Source organism: Ambystoma mexicanum, chromosome 3p, assembly GCF_040938575.1.
Source record: "Ambystoma mexicanum isolate Mex_15411 chromosome 3p, UKY_AmexF1_1, whole genome shotgun sequence".
Classification (NCBI taxonomy): Eukaryota; Metazoa; Chordata; class Amphibia; order Caudata; family Ambystomatidae; genus Ambystoma; species Ambystoma mexicanum.
Window position 1 is genome coordinate 918,954,033 of NC_090925.1, and position 25,758 is coordinate 918,979,790.

A 25,758-nucleotide genomic window follows, 5' to 3' on the forward strand; every position below is an offset into this window, starting at 1 on the left:
GCACCACAATGTTCATACACTTTTGTGTAATTTTTCAGCGCCGGCTGGTCGTCGCACGCGCTCCATTTCCACAGGATCAGTTCAGGATCTACGGAGCTCCACGAAAGCACAGCCTCCTACATGGCCGTCCAAGCCACGCCCCGGGTGATTGACAAGTTAATGAGTGGGTGGGGAAGGAGGGCGGCAGTATGTGATTTCCGCACTTAAAAGCCAATACAAAAACGGGCGGGGAAAAAAAATCAGTCTTTTTTGTTTTTGGGTGTTAAAATGCAGAAATAACACATAGAACTGGATAGTTTCCTAGTGCCCAAAGATGGTAGGAATCTCAAACGAAAAGCGGAAGGAGAGGTGGAAACAGACACGAGAAATGCAAAAACACAGAAATATGTCCTTTTTGCATTTTGGGTTCCCATGTATCGCAATGGCTGACAAGTTAAGCTCCAGTGTGTGGTTTGTGGCGCTACATTAGCAAGCCTGAAGCCAACAATATTAAGGCAGCATTTGAAAACAAAACCTTAGCAAAAAAGACCAGGGATTTGTTTGTACGGCAGCTGCAAGGCATACACAAGCAAAAAGACACTGTTAAAACGTGGCCTCAGTACCTGCAAATGCTCTGGAAGCTTCTTGCCAAATTATCTGGGGCGAAAAGCCCTTTACAGATGCTGAAAGTAATTCTGCCAACAATTCTCGCTGTCACCTGAGAAATGCAAAAGTATCCTTATGTCTGACGTACTGAAAAAAACAGGGCACCTGGTTAATGCCTAGCTCTACCATAGTAGGTAAACTTATATTAAACACAAATGAGCAAAAGCATGTGAACCCAAAATAGCGAAACAGCTGATGTTTACCGACCTGATGGTCGGTAAACAAGACAGTAAATATTAATGCCTGCAACTTTAATCCTTATTGTAAAATTTAGTAGCCATTGTTATTTACACACGGGAAAGACATGGGCTACTCACTGGTACATGAAACCTACATGAAGCACGTCGTTATAGTACATAAATAGCATGTCCCAACATCACGTAGTTGTGTCACAAATATGGCAATGATATTTCAAAAACACTCTTACTGAGTGTAGCATAACCAATCAAGAAAACAATTGCAGTACACAAAACATTGGTACAAAGTTGTAACAAAAGTAATGGACAGAAGAGGGATAGGTCAACACAAGTGTTTCGGCCTCAGCGCTATCTTTCGGTAGCCGTTGTTAAGTTGGCCTTCATCAGGACGGAAGACACCAAGTGAACATGGAAGGTCCTATGTGTTCTGTCAAGAGAAATGGGACAGGACGACAAATCAGGAGTCTGTTGGGTTGCAAACATTAGAGTATTATTTTAGGGGCTATTAATGCATGTCTGAGAAATCTCCTAGTGGGAGAATGTAGAGTCTGATCACGGTGCTTACCGTGGTCAGATGCACAATGGCATGACAGTCTGAGATCACATGTTTTCGGAAAGGGAAGGGAATCGAATGCGCAGAAAAGTCCTGTCTGAAAAAATGACCAATGTATATAAGTGAGTATGTGTGTCGAGAGGTATCACAGATACTCTATTGGACAAGAGAGTTAATATCCTCGACAAGTAATAAAATCTTACCAGTCTCCTTATGTCTGACACCAAAATTTTCTGCCGCATCACTGACCTGTCCTCTTCTATCAGTACAGAATTGATATCGTCCTTGAAATATTGGAGAAATATTTTGTAAACTAATTCAGGGCAGAGCAACTGCATCTATAGTCATTGACATTGTTAACTACTTCCTGTTCCCACTGCCTAAAGTGGGAGGTGTGTGTTGGTATTTGCTTGGATGGTGCTCCTTCAATGTCTGGTGCTAGAACTGGGTAAAAAGCAAAAGTGTTGGTAGTAGCTCCACATATATTGTGGACACACTGCGTGATCCCCCGGGAAGCTTTGCCTGTGCGCAATATGGGAAAAGAACTTTCAGAGGTACTGACTTCTGTTGTAAAGATTGTACATTTTATTAAGATGCACTGCACAAGCGCTCGCCTTTTTGCCACATTATGTGCAGAAATTGGTGCTGAACATGATGCTTGTTTCACACTGAGGTCAGGTTGCTCTCCAGGGGGAAAGGTTTTCAATTGTGTTTAGGAACTCGGGAACAAAGTGAGACGCTTTCACCTGGGTTTAGACCAGACGAAAGAAGTGCCTCTGTGTGATTCACACTGGCTTGTACTGTTAGATTACTATGGCGACCTCTCTGAAAAGCTACATTTTAAAACCTCTCCCTGCAAGGCACAGAAAAAACCCCACATAATTGTCTATGAACGCTAAAATGGCATTCAAGAAGAAGTTGGAGCTTTGGAGGAGGAGGAGGTTTAATGTCTGCATTCCGATGCGTTTCCATTATTAGCAGATGCTCTTGAGGAGGCGGAGTATGATCTTTTCATGTGTTGCTGATCTAATGGGAAACCATATCATATCAGAACCACTCTCAAAAGTACTTTCCAGAGGACAATTGTAGCATCAATGAGTGGTTCAGCCTATCCTAGCCTTTCCTAGGGGCCACCCACCTCCCAATACTCCTCCAGGAGGAACTAATGGAACTTCAAATTGGCCACCTACTGGAGAGCCAGTTCAAAAAATTGTCCTTGGTTGTTTTTTTGCACATTGCATTTTCCTACTCTGTGTCAATGTACTGTTAACTTTCTGCACCTCGTACCTTTGCAAGATTGGATTTTCAACACTTGCAGCCCTAAAGACTAAATATTGGTCAAAGCTGGAAGAAAATCTGTGGTTGGCTATTGCAAACATTGAACCCAATAGTGATGGCTGGCTTCTGAAAGGCAGGCCAATCCTTCACACTAGTTCACCAGTATGCCACTGTCCAACTTGCAAGTGACTGCATTGATAGAAATCAAGTTGTTGTATTTAAGTATGTCCTATGTTACTGCAGGAAATAAATATCCAAAACTACTTTTAGTCAAGTCCCTGTAGCAATTCTGAAAGCTGCGTTTACAAATATTTGCCCTCCAATTATTGCAAGCAATGATTTTGAAAGAATGTTGTTTGGCGCACACACCTCCATTTGGCACCATTCTACACCAGATAAACATTTTGGAGTACATGTGTATAGAGGGGCCGAAGCCAGGTACCCTTTTCTTATGGAGGGCTCGGGGTCAAAAAAGTTAGACTACTGCCTGTAGAGCGACTATCTTGTTATTAAGAAACTGTTGGTTTTTTTATTTTAAAAAAGGCAAAAAACCTAATTGTTGTCTTGCTGGCACCGCTATATGTTTTGATTGCTAGTTTGGATGAGCACGTATCCTCCCTGGTCCCGAGGGGACAGTGCACGTGTGGGCTTAACAGCAGAAGCTTAATGTAGTAAACAAACCTTTGCAAAATCCCTGGTACTTTTAAAGTGGTCCATTGTCCACGTGCTTGCTGTGCCCTTGTGTGCGACATTGCTATGTGTCTGGTACGGTGCATATACAACTCGTACACATGACCGCACCTTTCTTTCGGTACGAGCAAAATCATTCCAGTGCTTTACTGTGAAGTAAAGCGTTGCACGGACCCAGCGATACTCAAGATTTGACTCTGTCATCTGCTTAAGAACATTGGAGTGTTGGTAAGCCCCTGTGAGAATGTGTCTATTGTATATAGAAGGCACAATGCTTGTAATTTTCAATAAGTTGCCTGGACAGCTGCATGCCAGTGCACAGACACCCGCTTGCATAGATTTCCCTTGTTTGGGGATTGTTGATGTGTGGCTTGTGTGAAGTGTGTGTGACTTTCGCAGCATCTTTAATATTGCTTAATTCTGAAGCAGTGTGCCAAGTGGCAATGTTTTGTTTGGCTATCATGAAGGCTGAAGGCTGAAGGCTGGATAAGTCTTGAATTGTGTGGCAGACTGATTGAGCTGCTGTGTGGTACGGGGTGTGCTGCACACACCGCCAGGTGTAGTCTCGGGCTGGGGGTGGTTGAAACACCCTGATGAATGAGTTCTTCGATTCCTGCATTCCTCCTTCTGGTGGCACATGGTGATTTGGGCTTAGATTTGCTGTTGTGATTCTGCGCACTGAGAATGGTTGCAGATATTGGCCATCGAAGCTCTCATGAAGAAGGGAGAGAAAAAGACTCCTCTAACCAACAGTGGACAGATGCACCCTCATCTATTTATTTCTCTTAACAATGCTTGCAACCTGATCATTGCTTTCACTTAAGCCATTGAACACCAGCCAACTAAAACAAGTGGCATCCATTAATTATATAGCAACTGAATTTGCATTAAAGGAGAGTCTCAACGCCCACCCCCCCCTTTTCAAGCGGTGGAATATTGTTGAGATTTGTGTAATGTGAAAAGTGTACAGAGCAGGTACTCTGTGAAGTTCAAGGTCAAAGCACCCCTAAAGAGGTTATGTAAAGCTGCCCCCCATAAAATGGAACTGTCTGACATTCCAAGACTCATTTTGTATTATAATGCTTTTGAATATTATTTTTTCACTGCTTGAAGTTACGGATGCTATACCTGTGAGGCGGAGCATTTTACACAATTTATTTTAAAGAGCACATAGATGGCTTGTTTACCCCCGTTTTCCATTGCCTTTTTGGTTCACAGTAGGGCTAGTAGTGTCAGCCTTTATGCGCAGGGGACAGTGTTATAATCCCCCCCCCTCCATGACTCATGCTGTACTCCATCTGCTACTTAGCAAGCCCCGGCCACCTCGTGCCTTCCTGGTTGCTGCTCTTTTTCCCTACTTAAGGAGCCCTCCAGCCTCTTTTCCTTTGCAGATGGGGAGCAGGTGCAAGTTGGTCTAGGTCACCTGGCCTAAGCCCCGCCCACCTTCCTAGCCATGCCTCTACCTTTCTGCTCTTAACTCTTAGATCAAGGGTGTCTCTTGCCTGGGCATCTGGAGCGAAGGGCAGACGAAGAAAAGGGCAATTCCTGTTTGGACCAGGACGACCCAGGGCCCGAACCCCTGCTCAGACAGGTAAGCATGCACCAACATGTGTTTACTCCCTCTGTCCCCACAGGCCATCCATACCCCTTCTGGTCCCCACGTGATGTTCCCATGTGCCCCCCCCCCCATTCTCGCACAAAGGTCTTGCCTGTTGCTTGATTCTTCTACCCTGGTCGCCCTCCCCCACCTCCAGCCTACTTCTGCAGGAGTCTGTCCTGATGCATTCTGATTTCACCATCGCCGTCTTGTGGCCAATGCTGCATTTTACCTTTATGGACTTCATCGATTCATGGCGCATCACTCTTTCTCAACTCTCATGCTGGACTTCCTTTGCATCTTGTACTCATGGTGGCCCTGAATCATGCTGTTCCCATCTTCATCTTGTATCCTGGCTTGCAACATTATGTGTTACTACTGACTTCTGCAGTATTCGCTCTCCCCTCTTGCTTCTCCACTCTTTGACTGTTTACTCTGTTCTCTCCTTTCTCCCTTTTCCTATCTCCTCCCTTCCTCCCCTTCTTTCTTCTATGCACTTACTCTATCAGAATTGTCCCTGGACCTAGTCTGATAGCAACCTCGTCTGTCTCCACCCCCCCTCCCGTTACTTGTTGCCCACCCCCATCCAGCACTATCTGAAATGACATCGGGCCTACTACGATAGTCGCTTGTTTTGTTCCTCACCTCCCTTTCTGCACCCCTCTGCCTCACCTTTTGTTTTTCTCTGGCTCTACCAGAAATGTCATCAGGCCTAGTATGGTAGTCTCCTGTCTGTTTCCATTTCCTTCCCAATCTCCCCCTCCCTTCCTTATCTATGTCTTAGCTCTTGCACTATCAGAAATGTCAGGCCAAGTACGATAGTTAATTTCACATCTTTACTGTTCATGGCCTGTAAGAAAGTAATTGTATTTTCCCTTGTTCCCTCCCTTGCCCTGAAGCGCTTTGAAACACATTCTGTATAGGCGCTATATAAATAAACTATCATATCTACGTTCGTTTAGTTTGTTCAACACTTTGGAGAAATCGCTACATGATTTGATATATACAAATGTAAGTTTCAGGGACTGGGGGCTACTGCATGTTCTAGTTATACTTGTGTCACATTCTCTATATAGGTTGATAAGGTTCCCGGAGGGATTTTATTGCCCCTGTTTGTTTTTTTCCAACCACTTGACCTCAGCAGTTAATTGAAGATAGTTTGCCTGTAAACATTATTGAATGCTTGCTAGGGATAGTGATCCCTGTCATTAAATTTGAAAATACCTTTTTTGATCATTGTTCATGATCTGGGGTGAATGCTTTTTATGGTTTTTATTTTCTCTAATGATGGGACCAGTTCATTCCCGTTAGATGATGTTGAGCTATTTTCTGGCTTGTCTGGATTTTTAAGCAGCCTTGTGTATCAGTGGACTGGCGCGGTAGCAGGAGATTTCTGACCTGGCCATGAAAGGACTGCTGTTAAAGGCATGGTCTAGTAAAATTTTTTATTGCCCCTACGGGTCGGCCATGTTTTTTTAAGCCGAAGTGGCTCGATTTTAGAAAACTTTCCTATGGACCTTACCCGAGTTTTCGTCCATTAAACGCACGCGAAAACAAGCACCATGGAGCCGCCATTTTTCTGATAATCCTATCTTTTCCCCGATCGTCCTGGCTGACCTGCTTTTGCGGCACTAAATCATTTCCCCCGCCCCTGAGCCTGTCATCAGCAGACTCGTACCGCCCATTTCCCAACGCCAAAGCACGTCTCGTGTCAACATTCGCTGCGCTTCAGCTAATGACGTGTCGCCATGGAAATAGCAGGACGCCTCTTTCCTCAATAAGTATAAACAGACCGTTTCACAACACACAGCAGCAGATTTTCGATTCCATTCCTCTCTCACTTTGAATATTCTGTGACTCGTTTCAGTGCTCTGGTCAGCTGCCTTCGCCGCTTGTAGCCTGTGTGAACAGATACCAGTACCACCGCTATAAATTATTTTAGTTTGTTTAACACACAATGGCTACAATAATGCCCTACATGTACGAGCCTGAGTATACCGAGGAGGAACTACTGGAAAGGGAAGCACACGAAAACGATGGGGATTCGGACGGCAGTTGGCAGGACGAATCAACAGATGAAGAGCCTGGGCCTAGTCGAATGGACGGCGTCTCCACCTGGTGCACATGCAATCGGTGCGAGCTAATGCCAACTGAGGACGAGAACTGCTGCTGCCGAGAAAACTCGGGATGCCTGGCCTACATTTCGGAAGGCGAGCCACGACCGCAATGCATCACCGAGCTGCCAGACTTCAGGGCATCCTGCCTCACACGGGCCGTGTTGAGAATAATGATGGTGCTTATGCACGAACTTCGCGCAACTGTTCGTCCTCGTAATCCGAGTAACGAGTAAGTATACTCTGCTTGTCATGCCACTCCTATTTCATGTTCTTCTACTATATCCAAAATCACATCTACATATCATTGTAACGCATGTCAGTCGTTCAATAGTGTGCATTGTCTAGATAGCATTTGTCCGTGCAGAATGCCATTAGTTACAAGAATTGTCATTGACAACAAACGTTTAATAAACTTATCTTGGTCATTTAAAAACAGTTTATTTTATTCCTTTTCATAGGTGGTACAGGCTGGTGGCCTATCGTTCCTTTACATGGTGTCTCCACGGGAGGCTTGGACACCGTGTTCGAAGAGTGATACCCGCCTGTGCCGTTCGTGCCATTAGAGAAACGTTCCCGAGTGACAGCGGTCAGTACAGGGGATTTTCTCTCGCTGGGCTGCAACCTGACCTGTATAATCTTTAAAGTCTTGTATTTTTGTGTCATGAAAATAAGATACAAAATAAAACACCACATATATTTTAACAAAGTTTGTTTAGATTTTTTAAATGAATCAAGAGTGTCTACATTCAAGGATGGACGTCAGACATCTGTGCGAATGGGTGAAGGTCTGGTCGCTGTGAAGCAGGGTGGTCACTATCTATCTAAGCTAACATAACATATTCTCGATAATGCATGCACTAAATAACACTTGTTCAAAGTCTTTCAGTAGGTTATGTCTCTATAAAAGTCACACATATATCTTTACTAACAATTACCATGGGATTATACAGGCCTTAGGGTCTTGACCACTATAATACACCGGTTGAAGTGTGGGTCTGTGCTCACAAGAATCTCCGGTATGTGGCATTTGTTATTGATAAGCAACGATATACTATCATTAATATAAAGGCGATATACTATATATTGATATAAAGGCGGTTCGCGCCGGTGGATGCGCGCTGGCATGGGGGGCTTTTAGGGGCGCTTTTAGGGGCGCGAAAGGCCAAGGTGCCAAACTACATGTACACTTCAAAAGGTGTCCCACGCCAAGGGGCCATTGTTCACATGGTCTCCTCAGACCCGGTGTCTTCAGGCAGGCCTCCCCTGAGGCAGGCCGCCCCCCTGCAATCCACATAAGTGTGTCTCCATTCAGCAGTCTTCCTGTGCCTTATCTGCACGCCCCAGGCCCATCCATCCCACCCCCCTGTATCAAAGGCAGTTCGCGCCGGTGGATGCCCGCTGGCATGGGGGGCTGTCAGGGGCGCAAACGGCCAAGGTGCCAAACTACATGTGCACTTCAAAAGGTGTCCCACGCCAAGTGGCCATTGTTCACATGGTCTCCTCAGACCCCGTGTCTCCAGGCAGGCCTCCCCTGAGGCAGGCCGCCCCCCTGCAATCCACACAAGTGTGTCTCCATTCAGCAGTCATCCTGTGCCTTATCTGCACGCCCCAGGCCCATCCATCCCACCCCCCTGTATCAAAGGCGGTTCGCGCCGGTGGATGCCCGCTGGCATGGGGGGCTGTCAGGGGCGCAAACGGCCAAGGTGCCAAACTACATGTGCACTTCAAAAGGTGTCCCACGCCAAGGGGCCATTGTTCACATGGTCACCTCAGACCCCGTGTCTCCAGCCAGGCCTCCCCTTGAAGCAGGCCGCCCCCCCTAAGACCACGACCTACATACGTCATTCATTCACAAACACACCCCTGTTTCTAATCTTTATAAACCACTTGATATGTCTCATGAGAACATCTTTGTGCTTTGCAAGTCAACTCCTGAACATGTTACCTGGTAACCACTGAGATCTACGCTAATCTGCTCGTCGTCGTGCTATCCGTGAACATCTGTGACCGCTTAGAGCAAACCCACCAGTGTGCTACCCGTGGCCACCCACCTATTCTCCTGCAACATACTGCTCTGCTTGCTGAATCCAACTGTTTGTTGGTCAAGGTAAGGCCATGTATCCTAGTCATATTTCGCAGATTTTTAAATTTCTATCTATTTACGAGTTGAGTACACAATAGTGCTAGGTTCATTGGTCTCATTGCTATTGACTTGAGTTTCCATTGCTATGCTATCAATAGATCTATTTATTTTCATCTGTGTCTATTGTCATCGAATTGCACCCTTCGGGGGTCCAGTCTATAATGTAAGCATGTTTCCTTCTTGTGCAATACAGAACATCCAAGGGATGAGTCACATGTTCAGTTTTTAGTCACATCATTTATACATTTCTGCAACTTATGCAAATACTAAGCTGCACATAATGAACTGGTATAGTTCCTGCGACCAAAACAAACCTTGCATTGATCATTGTATGATTCATTTACTTTTGTATCAAATCTTTATTCTTGAAGATTGTATAATAATGTTGATATTTACTTTTCAGATTTATCAACCATGCCTGCCTGTTCGATTAGCGGTTGCCCTTCGAAGAACCATGCTAAATCTGAAGACACTACAATGCATTTATTCCCGAAAACTGTTGATCGAATAAGAGAATGGGTCAGACATTGCGGATATCCACTGGATGAGCTGGAAAGTAGAGTCCAACAAGTCTTACAAGACAAGAGGGGTGATCGATACCGCATCTGCAGCCGGCACTTTTCCTTGGACATGTACACAGCATCTTGGGTAACAAAGAAGAATAAACGGCGAACGACACGGAAATTGCGCGAAAACGCTATTCCCACTCTATTCGTCCACATTCCGCCACCGGTGAGTCAAGTGTCCGGATTTAGCTTTAGGCCTTGCGGTAGTGTGTAGGTAGCCGAATGGATTAATTGATATTGTAGGTGTTCTATCCCTTGTAATAATTACGATATTTGAATAATGACATTTATCAATATATTCTTTTTCGATTTCATAACCCACAAACGCAATGTGTGTATGTATATATATATATATATATATATATATATATATATATATATATAGGGACAGGGAACTGTGCTCTATTGAGCAGTTTTCAAGTATTCTGTCGCCTTACATGGCTATTTTTAATATTGGCATTTCATTATCAATCATTAATTGACCTTTACAACTTCTTGACTAACCCTTGAATCTGAAGCAAGAACATTCTACATCCTTGACGTGGTCGCAGTTATCAACCACTTCTAGCGCGTATGAGGTAATCTTACTAGGCTAATCCGCTACATACTTGTTTTATGCATGTCAAGTAATAGTTTTATTCTATCGTGTAATTATTTTACCGAATGTTTGGTTACTGCTTTCCAATTGATAAACACCTTAGTTATCGTCCACTGGTGTTTGTTTTCAGTTATAATTAGTGTTATCTATACTAATGCAACTACTGTCTTTCAGGGAGATGCTGAAGCGTCCGCCACATCTGCAACATTTCTAGATGTTCTTCAACAGCAGGAGGTATGGATACTGACAGCTCCATCGAGCGTCATCATCAGAGCTGGAATTCTTGTCGTTTGATTGTTCTACACAATGTTTCATTCGTGGTTAGCCGTTGATATGTACCTGTGCTGTCGACCCCAGGTGTGTGTTATGTTTTCACAATTGTAATCCTCACTAATGCAAGTACTATGTTTCAGGCAGTTGATGGAGCGTCAACCACTGCACTTGATGCAGAGCCTGACATTCAAGTATACGAATCGGCGCAACAGCTTTCGGAAGTGCGCACTATATTTGCTACATCCATAGATATTCTTCAGCAGCACGAGGTATGGATAATGACAGCTCCATCATGCGTGATCATATAACGTGATTCCATTTGCTATACTTTCTTCCCTATTAACGCAAGTGCTGTGTTTCAGGGAGACGACGAAGCTTCCACTACAATCACAACATCCAATTTAGATGATGCAGATGTAAATAATTTGTTGAAAAAAGTCGATGAAATGTGATCATATTTGGATTTTCCTTGATTCTTTTGGACAATGCATCATTTGTGGTTCTCTTTATATGTACCTGTGCCGTTGACCCCAAGTGTGTGTTGTGTTTCCAATATTGAAAAGCATACTAATGCAAGTACTGTGTTTCAGGGAGATGCGGATGCCTCCTCTCCAATACAACCATTCATGGCAGTCCATGCAGAGCCAGAGTTATGTATACTGACAGTTCCATCGAAATAGATCATCACTGGTCGAATACTTGTCGTTTTTCGTTTGATTGTTGCACACAATGTTTAAATCGTGTTTGGCTATTGAGATGTACCTGTGTGTTCGTCCTCTTTATGCTAACAATATTTTGATACATAGTAATGAAAGTACTATGTTTCAGGGAGACGATGGAACCTCATTCCGTGCTGTCTATGCGGATACAGAAAATATAGTTGTTGCAGCGCAAGAGGAAGGGAGGACATGCGGGAACGAATCGGAGCTACAGCGTGCAGATGTTGAAGGTCGAGTCAAAGTTGCAAAGAAAAAAAAAAACAAAAAAAGGTTAGTTACAAACAGTTCATAACTTTAAAAAAATGTTTGTGCTGGGGACTATTTTATGTTTTTTTCCAGTCAATTCTACTACACTCCATCTTGTGTTTAAACTGAACATCCCTTTTCCAATCTCTCCTCCAGTTACCCGTGGGTGTCAGAACTATAGACACACAGACAGTGAAGCGAATGAGAGATGTGGCTTGCCAGACCGTGTACACTATGGAGGAACTATTAATTGAGGCGAAGCGTGTTCAGGCTCGAGATGCTCATGTCCAATGGCCAGAACATGAATTAACTGTGTTTGGAGACTACAGCAGTTGCATTGGACCATAGCTACAGTGCGACCGCACCACCACAAGAAGATGTTATTGAATGTATTGCAGATAGCTCTGAAGTAGTTGCAGATCAATTTACACAATCTACACCCGCCAAAAAATTGCCACCAAAAAACCTGTCGACATTGTTGTGTTCTCCCATCAATGTTGAAGTAATAGATGTTGAAATGACGGAGAATGAACCAGCCACAGCATCCATAGACGCATCAGAACTTGATATCAGTGATATTACTTTCCAATGTGTTGAAATCTCCACAACGTCACAGGCCGAAACAACGTTGATGCAGGATGACAGTCTAATGAAAGAGAGCAAATACATTGTATTCGACAGTTGTTTGATCGAAATTAGAAGTATGCTGAAATGTGTGCATTCCATTAGAGGGAAAGTATGTGGGAAGCCATTGATTAATGTGACTCGTCAAATAAAAGGCAGTAACGTCAAAATAAATGCCGCCTGTAGATTAAATCATAGGTTCTCGTGGTCTGCACAACCGATGCTGGGGAAAATGCTAGCAGGCAATCTACTGTGTGCAGCTGCATCACTTTTTAGTGGCTTCAGTTTTAGAAAGTTAGAGGCTTTCTTTCAGTTTGTGGGACTCCATTTAATTTCTAAAGCGCTGTACTACATATACCAACGTGATTATCTGTTTCCGGCCATTAGTGATGCTTGGAAAATTGAACAATTGTCTCTAGCAAGTACATTCGAAGGCAAACGATTCAGGCTAGCCGGCGATGGACAGTGCGACAGCCCTGGATTTTCTGCCAAGTACTGCACCTACCACTTTCAGGACATGGATAGTAAGAAAATTGTGAGTTCGGTGGTCGTGCAGGTAACACAATGTACATCCTCAGTGGCCATGGAGAAACTAGGTTTTATAAAATCAGTGGAATATCTACAATCGAGGGGAATGCACATCGACCTCGTAGCCACGGATAGACACGTTTCAATTGCCAAGACAATGAGAGAGCAGTTCCCACATATTAAACATCAATTTGACGTATGGCATCTTGATAAATCAATCAATAAAAAAATTTCGGCTGCAGGGGAAAAAAAAGGTTTTGAGTATTTTGCAGTGGTCACATTCTATCACCAACCATCTTTGGTGGAGCTCAAAAACTTGTGAGGGGTCAGTGGAAATACTACTTGAAAAATGGCGGTCACTGATGCACCACTGTACCAACGTTCACCGCTGGACAGCAAATGAACATTTCCACCAATGTGAACATGGCCCTTTGTCCCCAGAGGAGGCACGGAAGAAGAAGTGGTTGATTCCATCTTCACCGACACACAAAGCCTTTGAGAAGATTGTTTTCGACAAAACTCTTATCAAGAGATTTGAGAGGACTGACAGAATTCTGTCACACAAGAGATTTGGAGGTGTTCCACAATATGTGCCTAAAGTACAGGCCAAAGCGCTTGCATTTTAGCTTTCGGGGCATGAAACATCGCACTCTACTAGCGGTCTTGGCCCATAACAGCAATGTCGGACGTGAACAATCTAGGACTAGGGGTAAAGTAAGGATGCCTCGCTACACTAAGGTGTTTTCAAAACGAAGTAAGCAATGGGTGATCAAACCAGTCTATGATGAAATGCAGTTCAACTTTGTGAAACGCCTTATGTGTTAGAGAAGCACAGATATGGTATTTTGGACGTTTCTGTGCAGAGCAGTGATCCATTGCCACCGAACATTGCGACTGTGCCATGCCCACCCGAAGCACAGCTGATTGTGAAGTACAAATCCCGGTTTAAATAATTGCAATACGATTGTCTTTTTGTAAATAAATGTTATTGTACAGTGTACCTGTAAACCTAACCCCTACCTTCACCATAATGGGTGGCGAGCAAGCTGGGTGTCATCTTTGAATTCTCTCTATTCACCTTACATATGTGTATGTATATATTTTTCTCATGTCTCATCTCATGTAAATGCTGCGCACTGTTAACGGAGGGGAGGCTTGCGTATTGCAAATAATAAAACAAACAAACAAACAATAAATCTCACTTTTAACTCAACTCCTGTGGTACTTTATACTTTCCCTGACCTTCCGCCAAAAATTAAATGTCTCAATTTGGGCTGCAAAGCTCGCAGACAACGGGGACAAAATTGGGGCACTTAGAACGCGCCAGCCAAGCGGGCCGTGGCATTTGGGAGAGAAGCCAGTTCGCATTTGCACATTGAGGCGCACTACATAGACGGATTCTAAACTTCATGTTCTCACAGATGCCTATACTACGTGATGTTGCAAATAAAGTATGCGAAGGACAGCGCCCAGATGAGGCCCACAAGTCGCACTGGAAGTATAAGGGTCTATTGTTTTTTGACCTTAAGACAGGGACCATGCCGAAAGAACTACATTTGAAGGGAGTGCGCAATAACGTAAGAGACGATAAGGCAGAAAATTCAGAAACTAGACCGAGTTTCATTTTAGGTCAATATATACGAAAAATCGTTGTCAAGAGCACCGTCCGTTTTACAGACTGCATTACAAAGAGACACAATGGAAATTTCAAATATAATGTAAGTAAATCTTTACACGCTTTTATACCGGAATGAAGATTTAATGAATGGATGCATGAATAAATGAATGAATGAAGAGCTAGGAAAAGCAAGTAAAACTGTTCGTAGTGGGCACATGGGCATGCAGGTCCACTTGTCTCACCGATCTCGGTCCTTGGCCCAGCCACTTTTCCCTGCACTGCCTACCTGCACTACGGGACTGTCTCTGTATCCTTCAGCCCCTTTTCCCGGCATTTACCTTGCACTTGCCACCACCTGGCCCTATTATTTAATTTGTATTCAACTAACCATGTACAGCCCTTCCCCATGCGCGATCAGAAAGACACCTGGCCTAGTAGGATCGTTGTCTGTCTGCCCTTGTTCCCCACCTACCTCGTCACGCCTAGAAACACTTGAGTATAGGCGCGTTACAAATGCCATATCATATCATTCCTCACGCATGTAGACTAACTGTCGTTTATCATTGTGTGTTGGCCTCGATTTATCTCGTTACTTTTCGCATTGATTTTAGAGACGAACATACTCCATTGAACTATCCTTGCAAGCAAATAGTTTCTGATCGGCCGTAATAAATAAAATGAGTAATATTAATGAAGTTCGGCTAGCGAGACTAATTATCATTTTTTTGTTTTCATAACAGGTATTTGATCCCATTCTGCCACTGCCATCTGTTTGAGACACCGGCGGATGGATTCTTCAGCAGACACCTGCAGCTTCGTGTCAACAACTGGAGCACGATCACCATATTATGGGACGATCGCCAAGGGCCCACATGCCCTTACGCTGTACTAGTGGCTAGAAGCAACATAACAACCTTTAGGCTGGACTAGTGCCTAGTTGATGGACTAGCCTTGCGGTTCACCGTGCTTCCAAAGTGATTCTTTTTACGAAGATGAACACCCTGTGTACCATAAAGGAACAGCGCGTGACTCAAGATGAAACGGAACAGTTATTGCGGATACAGATAAAAGAAAATAAATGGCTTCCGGAGTTCATATGGCAATTGCTGAATATTCTCTAAACATTTAATGTCAAATAAATGTACTTTACCAAATGTACCGTGTTGCTGTTTCATTTTAAAGTACAGTTTCATATTCCGAATTGTGGCGCGCAGTGTTGTGAATTGATCTGTGTTGGTTTCCGGGTTCTGTGTGGAGTCGCGCAGAAGACGACTGGGCGCGTTTGCCTACGAAGCACAGTAACGTCACGGGGAGAGGCGGGGAATATGAATGTTTTGATAATGTCATGCTCAGGGGCGGGGGAATTGATTTAGTGCCGCAAAAGCAGGTCAGCCAGGGCGATCAGGGAAAAGATAGGATTATCAGAAAATGGCGGCTCCCTGGTGCTTGTTTGCGCCTGCGTTTAATGGACGAAAACTCGGGTAAGGTCCATAGGAAAGTTTTCTAAAATTGAGCCAATTAGGCTTAAAAAAACATGGCCGACCCGTAGGGACAATAACATTTCTTAATAGACCATGCCTTTAATTGCTTTGCTATTTGAAAGTGGGAGGTCACTTCATTCCCTTAAGGCAGTGGTCTTCAAGCCTTTTTATGCTGAGCCCCCCCCCCGCACCCCCTTGAGTAAAATCATTTCTGCCCCCCCCCGGCCACAAATGCTTATATTTTCTATTAGTCACCATAATCCTTCAAGCCCCTACCACCTGGCATCCTTTGGGCCCCCCAGTTTGAAGGCCTCTGCCATAAGGCACCCTAGCTGTTCAGCATACAGAGGCCCCATTTTTGTGTGTGGGGCGACTCCTTCCCAGTTCAACACAATGACTGTTCTACGGATCAGGCTGATTTCTTTCAAACCATCTCCAAGTAGGAGATAAATGCTCCTACTGGCTGCTCTCTGGCTTTAATGCTGTTGCTGCTCCAATGCCCCCACAATGTTCCACACAAATATTCCATGCCTTCCTCAGATAGGTGCACCCGACCCTCTACGTAATAGGTTATCTACGTGTATCCGGACGTAGTGCATATGTGAGAAAGCATGCCTCTGCAAAGTTTACCCATGGCTTGGTTTACTTTTTTGCAGGTGCGATGCTTATGGGGCTGGGGAGGGGGGGGGACGTCTGACCCTTCTAGAGGATAGTGCCTGTGCCTGGCTCATGTTAGCAAAGGCCTTCCTGCTAAGGTGTACTATTTGCTTTTTGTTCCCCCAGTAAAGATCACTTTGGTCATGGGTTCTGTCTCTGCATACCCTTCTATTTCCGTTACATGTTGCTGTGTACAAGCTGGGGCTCACTATGGTTGATATTTACATTTAAGAAACTGAAACAGTTGCTTGTCTTTTAAAATGCCTGCAGCATTTTAGGTACAAGAGCTCTGCAGTTAAGAACGTATTGCCTCTCCAGAACACCTACTTCTAATTTGGCGAACAGATGCAACTAGTTAAAGCCACAATGGGTGGAATTCTTGGAGGAAGTTAACCAAGCACCAAGAGACGCTTCACTCCTAAATCTGGACACATCAGGCAGGAACATCCATAGCAAGCCCCCTGTAAATGAATGGATTTGGGTACAAACCTGGTTCACAAATATTTGGTGCATACTAAATTAACTTTTTTTTATTTCTTCTTTTAGACAATAACTCAAATCATGGCACTATTTGATTCTGACCATTCTCTGCATTTGAAAGGATGGGGAATTTGAGCCTTTGCAATTCCTGGTGAAGTTAATTGTGATTTACTGATAGAGGGTATCGATGAAAGTAGAAGAGAAATAACTAGAAGTGAAATACACGAAGAAAAGGATTTCAAGGCAGTCGTGCTTTTCTAGTTAGGTAAGCCATGTGTTTTTTGTTTATCTATTTGATGTTTGGGGAGGAGGGTACATCTGACTTCCCTACGCACACATACAGATGAATGCTGCACAATGCCCACCTCATTTACAGCATCTCTTTCCTCTAGAGTAACTCTCTAAAGTATAGATGGTCTACTGATTTCTCTTGTTATTGGCAAAGCGCTGTGGGTTGAACGCCCTCGGGGACCGTAGTTCAGGTCCGAGTATGTGTGCAGCTAGGACAGAGAATGGATTGGTATTGGCGATTCGCACTCTACCTCCTTAAAGTTAGGAATACAGTCTTTTAGAATGAAAGTAAAACAATATCCGGTTATTCATCTGTAGGTGAATTTATTCCCATAAAGTCAGCCGACACATGTTTCGACCTTGGCCGTCTTCAAGGCCTTGAAATTGTGACCAGGTTTGAAAGTTGATTGTGAAAATATCTTGAAACAATTTTCTGATAGTACTTGATGATAAAGGGTTGAGTCCCGAGAGACCTGTCAATGGCTGGTGAGTTGAGCTAAAAGTCTTGGATTGGTTCCCCAAATCAAAATTCCTAAACTATCTTTTTGATTTTTTATTTTTTTACCTTAGATGCTATCCTGAAAGTTTAGTCCACAGGTCGGGGAACCAATCTAGGATGTCCAAGGTAGAGCGCCATTCGCAAACACCAATCCGTTTTCTGTCCCATTCATTCAAGGTCTTTATGCGTAGACCTTGTGGAATTGGTGACGCAGCTTGCCGCCATTTATAAATTATAGTGGTTACAGCGCACTCTCAAGGGTATGTACCCATACACACTTTTATGTGTGCAGCTACACTGAGTTGTGGGTAGCTGCATGGGGAGGGAGGGAAAGCGCCAAGGAGAGCAAGAATAAGCAAAACTCCAAGGGGGCGGATAGGATCGCGCTTAAGGGGAGTCACCCCAGTGTACAGCTCAGGCAAAATGTTTGTTGTATTGGTAGTCACATTATGAAGTTTCAACTTGCCTTTTTCATACCCTCAGCCATGAAACAGTATTAAGACACAGGAAACATTTAATGAAATAACGAAAAGCTATAATTAAGGCTTTATTTAAAAAGAAAGGTAGAGGAGAAAAAGCAGCTACTGATGGAATCTGGAAAAAGAAGATGCAGTGAAAAAAACAAAGAGAATTATATTGTAAAAGCGCATGGGTGAGAACGGACTATTCCAAAACGTATTAATGCTGTTCACAAAAGCTGGAAAACCTAAGTCTTTTGGCAGGGATAGCTAGTGTTCTTCATTCCTCCTACATTCCTTCCTCAGAACCTGCCTCTTACTTCACCTGGACAATTGATAGACACAGCATTAAATCTGCAAGTGTCTGTGTAATGTTGCAGTTCCTAGAGATGTAGCTGTGCAACAACTGCAAAATATTGGACTATAAATTAACCCGTCAATTGTCTGCTACAAATGTTTTGTCGGACAGATCTAATTTGACAAGCTCAACTTTATCACCACGTCTTTTTAACAGTGTGTTCTTGGTACAGTATGACGGCCATGCCTGTTTGGACAATGAAGTGACACCTACACGTTACCACACACCTGCAAAATCTTTCAGATTACAGTTTAAAAAAAAACAATGGAATTGGAACATCCCCACAACTGAGTTTGGTTGCTACGTCAGCCCCTGCTACTTATTTACAATGTAATTGTAGCGCACATGCTGCTTTGTGAAAATGAAGATGCAAGTGCTCTTGTGTGTAGAACTATTATAGTTGAACTGGTGAATTCGTAGGTTGGTGCCAACTTGTAAATGGTACATGTTTTTGTGCTATTAGATTTCTGTTGGGGATCAGCTAAAGTTTTCTTGGGTGTGGTGAATAGTCAAACTAATTGTTAGCGGCTCATAGTGATATTGTGTGAAGTGATCGGCAGTCTTGTCATGCAGGTAGACATTTAACGGATTCTGTTTAGGTCACTGAAAGTGTGTATTTTAGTGCAGTGCTTTGTAATTGTGGGAGTTTATTGGGTGTGATGCCATGTTAGCCAGAGGTAAGAACTGAAATGAGTGAGTTTAGAGGTTGGTTACTGACATTGTGGGTAGATGTGTAGTTTTGTATACTAAATCAGCAAACCTTAGTTAATGACATTTGAGTGCTCTAGCAAAGATGGCAAGTAACGGCTGAAAATTCCATGTTTTCCAGTACACTATCCATAAGTCTAACCCTGTAATAATACCACCCATCTTGAACACCAGGAATCAAAACCCTTTTCCTAAATCGTTTGAAAGCAACATCCTCCTGAAGTTGTCTACAATAATCGTTCACAATTTCAAACCCATCCTAAAGTTGTCGCAGAGTCATCCTGGAGTAATCGCCACCTATCCTGAAGATGTCATGGGGTCATCCTGGAGTAATTCCCACCCATCCTGAAGTTGTCATGAAGTCATCCTGGAGTAATCTGCACTATCTTGAAGTTGTCATGGGGTCATCTTCGAGTAATACAAGATCATCACTGGAAGTAATCAGAGCTCCTCTTGGATTAGTTTCTGTGATAACTCTAGAGTCATCTCATATGAATATTCTGGCCTATACACATACTTCAGAATGATCTCCCTGAACTAGCCATGGGTGATTTTAGGATGGAGTCAGCTGATGACTCAAGAATGATTCCAGGAAGATCTTCCTTTTTGACTTCGGATATGGCGGCCGCAAGGAAAGCTGAATGGGAAGTTTTGCAATAAAGCAGAGCAAAGGCCAGCATTGAATCAGAAATGTATCATGTGATTCACAGTGACCCCAGATTCATTCAACATGGCACATATGAGGGGGTGGGGAGTAGAGAGTGGGGCCCTCCTGCACCTCACTGATGTGGCAGAACTGGCTCTGGAAATAACCTTAGTAGTCGTCCTGTCTCAAGTTGTGAGGGGTCCCTGTTCCCCTGACACAGTCCAGTCTTGAACCCTTCAACATACCTCCACACCTTCTTCCAAGCCCCATGGCTGTCAGAATCCTCCCTCGGATGTCCCTATGGGCACAGTGGAAACAAGTCATTCCCCGTCCAAGATGGCGGGTCCTTGGCTCCAATCCAGCCCATTCTATCATGGCTCCCATGTCTAGCACATTGGCTGACGTCCCAAACCGGAACTACGTTTCTCCGACAGCACTTACCATAAAGGATATCTGCAAGCAGTAGCCAGTAAGCCCTGCATCGCAAGTGTACTCCATTGCCATGGCACTCTAAATCCCCTTCTTTCTCCTTGCTCTGTATTACTGCCATCATCCCCCCCGTTCCCTTCTATGCCTCCGCTTTCTTCCCGCTGTGCTGCCTCTTGCTCCTTACCTTGCTGCTGCTCTCCACTTCGTCCTCCAGCTGGAATCCTTGCTTCCTTTCCACTGCCATTAGCTGTGTTGCCTTTTCACTACTTGACTTGCTGCAGCATATCCATTTCGTCCTCGTATTCTCAAAATGAGGATTGCTTCTTGGCTGCTTCAACATCCTTCCAGGCCTTCAAGTTTTTCTCTTTGAGTTTTTCTCTCACTTTGGGCTGCTCCTCCGGAGTAGCGTCAACGCCTCTGTAAAGATGTAGATGTTGTACCAGCTCACGGTCCTCCGTCTGTCCCGCAAGCCCTTGTTAAGCCTGCAAAATTGCTTTTACAACGCTGGAACTGCTAATTGGATGAATTGAAGAAAATGAGCACGGCAAGAGGCCTCCAAATGCGTTTCTTTACATATATTTCTCGCCAAGCAAAGGAGATTAAGTTTGGGGGATAAGTACAAACTCGTGGAATTAGTGAGTGCTCATATCTTTGACAGTACAACAAGTATAAGTGGTGTGAAACTTAAACAGATATGGCAGCAGCAAGCATGTCCCCACCTTCACCTTTTTTACCAGAACCAGGCATGCCAGCTATATGATGGGATCGATGGAAGAAGCTATTTGACACATATTTAATTGCCATTGGGGGAGAAAAGTTTGCTCCTGCCAGAAAAGAGGCGATATTGTTGCCCAATTTGGGAGCAGAAGGCCGTAGTGTCTACGATGGGTTGCCATAACCCCCGCAAGAGGGCCAAGGTGATACTGACCAATACAGCACGGCAGAGAAAAAAATTGGAAATGGACTTTGAGCCCAAAAGAAACACCACGTTTGAAAGACAAAAATTCTTCCAGAGGTCACAAGAATCACAAGAACCAGTAGAAAATGTTATTACCGCATTGAGGATTCTGAGTCATTTGTGATTTTGGGGCACTTACAGATTCACTCATACGTTATCAATTGGTCTGTTGTACCAATAGTGTTAAAGTACAGGAGAGATTGCTGTCAAAAGACCTTCCAGTGGAGATTGCCAGAAGCATGTAGCAGACATACAAAATACAAATACATGTCAACCATAAGTGGAGATAAACAGGGAAGTGAAGTAGCAGCAATAAAGGGAATGAAGAAGCCAAGCATGAGCAGAGAAATAAAATGTTTCAAGTGCGGCAGCAATCGCCATATCTCTACGAGCATGTTTTGCCCTGCCAAAAATGTAAATTGTTTGAAATGTAAGAAGAGGGGGCATTTCGCAAGGGTTTGCTGTGAAACTGGACACGTAGAGAATGTAGAAGCTGGAGGAAGAGTGCCAGAACAAGAGGAAAGTTTTGTGACACCGCACAATTACCAAGGGAAACATGTGCTAGAAGTATCAAAAGTGTCAAATAAGGAAAATGGACCTACTGATGTCTTCATGATTGATGGAAGAGTTGTCACAATGCAGGTTGACAGTTGCTCCCCTTGGACACTAATATCAAAAAGAACTTTCAAAGGATGTGTGCAAGGAAGTATGGAACAATTGGAGGAACATAAAATAGAACCATATGCTTATGGTAACGTAAAGATTGAAGTTCTCGGAAAGTTTCATGCATCCATAAAATATAAGGGCAGGAGTTGTAAATCAGATGTCTATCTCCCACAAGAGAGATCGTCTCTCCTAGGTTGGGGCGAACAACGGAAGTTGGGAATTAGAATACAGGCAAATGCTGAATATCCTGTTACAGTTGCGGAGTTGAAGGTCGAATGTGAACAGGGATTTCCAAAGATATTTACAGAAGATGTGGGAATGTTAAAAGGATATGAGCATGAGATCTGTTTGAAGACTAGAGCCACCCCAAAATTACACAAAGTGAGGCCAGTACCACAGAACTTGAGTGACAAGGTAAAGCAGGAAATTTAGTGTCTATTACAAAGAGGAATTATAGAGCGAATCGAAGGTTCGGAGTGGTGGTGGCTGCGAAGCCCAATGGAGAGATAAGACTTTGTGTAGATTTAAGAGACTTGAACAGGAACATTTTGATAGACGCCCCCTACCCATCATTGGGGAAAAATTGTCAACATTGAATTATGCGTTCTATTCTCTGTTATAGATCTATCTCAGGCATATCACCAAGTACCACTGACTGAGAAGTGTCGACATCTAACAGCATTTGTGACCACATTGGGAACGTTCAAATATTGCAGAATGCCATTTGGCCTGGCGTCAGTGGCGGCGGTTTTCCAAAGAGTAATGGAGACAATAATGGAAGGAATACACAACATTGTGATCTTCCAAGATGATGTGTTGATCTATGCAAATTCAGAAAGTGAACATGACCTGATTCTTAAACCGGTGTTACGCAGATTGAGTGATGCAGGATTGACAGTGGATAGGAGTAAATGCAAAATTGGGGCAGAGAATGTGGAGTACCTGGGTCATGTAATTTGTAAAGAAGGTGTGAAACCAAAAAGACGTCTTGTAGAAGCAGTGAAGAGTGCTCCTGTAACGCTCACCTGATTCCCGTAGAGGCGCCGGTCTTGACTGGGCGTATACCGTATCTTCAAAGGTGATGTGTAACACACGGCTGGCTCTTTGGGCTGGACCTCTGTGCACGGTATGATTGACTCGAAGGGTAAGATGTCTGCAGATAGAAAATATGGGATTAATGAACTGGGTTATTGAATGTCTCTCTCTTCTTCCCTTTCTCTTCTCCTGTAGAACCCCAAAGGTTAACGCTCTCACCTTAGGTAAGTAAACGCCGTGCTCTCCATCTGCCTCTGGGCAGGGTGCTGTAACCAGTTTCTTCACTGGATAAGGGGAGCAGGCCTCTTGACTTCAGAGGACTGCTGTCCGTCGTTTACTGCACGAACGGTAAGTTTCGAGTAATTCTAATGTCTTTAAAAGTCTTTAGTAATGATGTCTCTTGTTTTTGCAGGGTTCCGGCGATGGCGGATGACGGGCTGAAGTGAGTTGAAGATGGAGCCCGTGTGATGAATGGAAGCGCCTGGAAGCACGTAAGTAAGCGCTTGTTGCCTGCTTCACGATGCGCTCTAACTGTCTTTTTATTTTGCAGGTACAAGTTCGGAGCGGCTGCAGGGTGCCGGAATACCCAATGGGTTAGATGTGGAAAGGAGTAATGGCACGTGAGTATTAAAGTTCTCCAATGTCTTTAAACGCACCTTGTTTTGTCTTTCAGATGCGGGATGCAGCGCCGAAGGCCTCCGGAGCGTGCGAAGAGCTGGTAAGCTTTTGTCTTTCAGATGCCGGAATGCAGTGCGAAGACCTCCGGAGCGCACGAAGAGTAGGTAAGCCTTTGTCTTTCAGATGCCGGAATGCAGCGCGAGGCGTTGGTGACAGCCGATGGACCAGGTAAGTGAAGCGCTGTCACTGAAGACCGTAATGCTAACCTGTTCTTTCTTGTCTTTATAGGTGTTTCTGAAGACTGGATTCAGGATGGTAAGCCTTTTTCCTTAGGCCCAGGATCAGATGCAGAAGACACGATGAGCATTCTGCTGCAGAGGATGCAGAATAACGCAAAGCAAGATTCATCCATCGGGTGTGGTTTAAATAGCCTCCTGTAGTGCTTAGGTGTCTCCTTCCGCAGCCACGCCTAGGTAAGAAAAGAGTTCCTGCTTTCCAGAAGAGTTCCAGTGTTCTGAACCTAGGGAGTGGCTCCTGCCCCACCCAACAGGAAAAGTAGTTCCAAACAGAAGAGGATCAGAGGCTCAACTGGCAGGCAAGTAAGCAGCATGGTCTGCTGCAGGTAAGTCCACCCAAGCATTATGAGCCCGGCGCTTCCAGCGCTGGGACTGGGCATATTTATGAGCCTGGTGCCACTGGCGCCAGGACTGGGTCCAAAAGGTCCCAATTGGGACTGGTTGGCACTCGGAACCTGGGTTATGGATCTGCTTCCAAGGGAGTTGGGAAAACCCTGACCTTTTGGAAGCAGAGATCATGACAGCTCCTCCGCCAACTGATAAAGATCAAGTGAGATCGTTCTTGGGGTTGGCGGAATATTATCATAAGTTCTTGAGAGATTTCACAAAGATATCTACACCCTTAAGAGAATTGCTTAAAAAGGGAACTGAATTCCAGTGGGGTATGGAATGTAAGCAGATATTTGATAAAATTAAGGAAGGGATAAGTGAAGCACCTTCAATTGGCAAGTGTAAGCCAGCAGACAAAAGTGTTTTGCTTGTAGATGCTAGTGCGTTAGGTCTGGGTGCAACAGTGATTCAATATGATAAGGATAACTCAGAAAGGGTAATCGCTTTTGCTTCTCGAACTCTAAGGGGAGCAGAAGGTAATTACTCAGTCATTGAGCGTGAAACTTTGGCAATGTTTTGGGCGATCAACCATTTTAAATATTTTCTGTGGGGGAGGAGGTTCATTGTAAGGTCTGATCATCATAAACCCATGGTACAACTGCTTGAGAGTGGTAGGTGGGCATCAGGATCCCCGAGGATAAGCAGGTGGGGTTTAGGGCTTCAAACATATAATTATGACGTAAGTTACTTACCGGGAAAAAAGAATGTGATTACCTGTGGAAAAAGAAGAGGAAGTTGTAACAGAGGAGGTGGAAGAGTGTGAGTAGCAGAGGTGGAGAGTGCAGTGGGACAAGAGAGGTGGTTTCAAGAACAATGTTCTGATGAAGATCTTAAGTTGATCAAAAGGTGGACGATGAGCGGATGGTCGGATAAGAAAGTACTTGATAAAAAGTTTGATGTATGGTGTGAAGACAAGGAGGATCTAAGTATCTGTGATGGGAGGTTGAGAAGGGGACGATATTTGGTGCCTCCGGATTCACTTATGGTCACTTTAGTAGAACTAGCGCCTCAGGGGCCGCCAGGAGAAGGAGCCATGAAAAGAAAATTAAGACAAAGTTACTTGTGGCCAAGTATGTATAAGATGGCAGAAAGGTATGTAAAGAATTGTATGTCATGTCGGTCGAGTGATGAAAGCAAAGTAATTCGAGAGACACCAATGGTTCCCAACACGGTACCAAGTCAACCGTGGACAAAATTAGCAGTAGATTATCATGGGTCCTATTGCAGGTTTGGGTGAGGGTGTGAGAGATTTGTTTGTGTTGGTGGATTATCATTCCAAGTGGATAGAATGGGAGGCAGTCAGAGAGGTGACGGCCAAGGATTTGGTTTCATTTTTGGAAAGAATCTTTCTCAAGGAAGGGGTCCCAAAGGAATTGCTGTCTGATAATGGAGTGCA

At 44.1% G+C, this 25,758-nt stretch overlaps 1 long non-coding RNA gene across 5 annotated transcripts in view; it reads left to right on the forward strand.

Annotated features, from left to right (window-relative positions):
- The window catches only part of LOC138581115 (uncharacterized), a 114,414-nt gene that overhangs the window by 11,429 nt on the left and 77,227 nt on the right, over window positions 1-25,758 (forward strand). For all 5 annotated transcript variants that reach the window (XR_011304441.1, XR_011304442.1, XR_011304440.1 and 2 more), the window contains exon 4: window positions 17,077-17,275. This is a non-coding gene — a long non-coding RNA (uncharacterized lncRNA). The remainder of the gene's footprint in view (window positions 1-17,076; window positions 17,276-25,758) is intronic.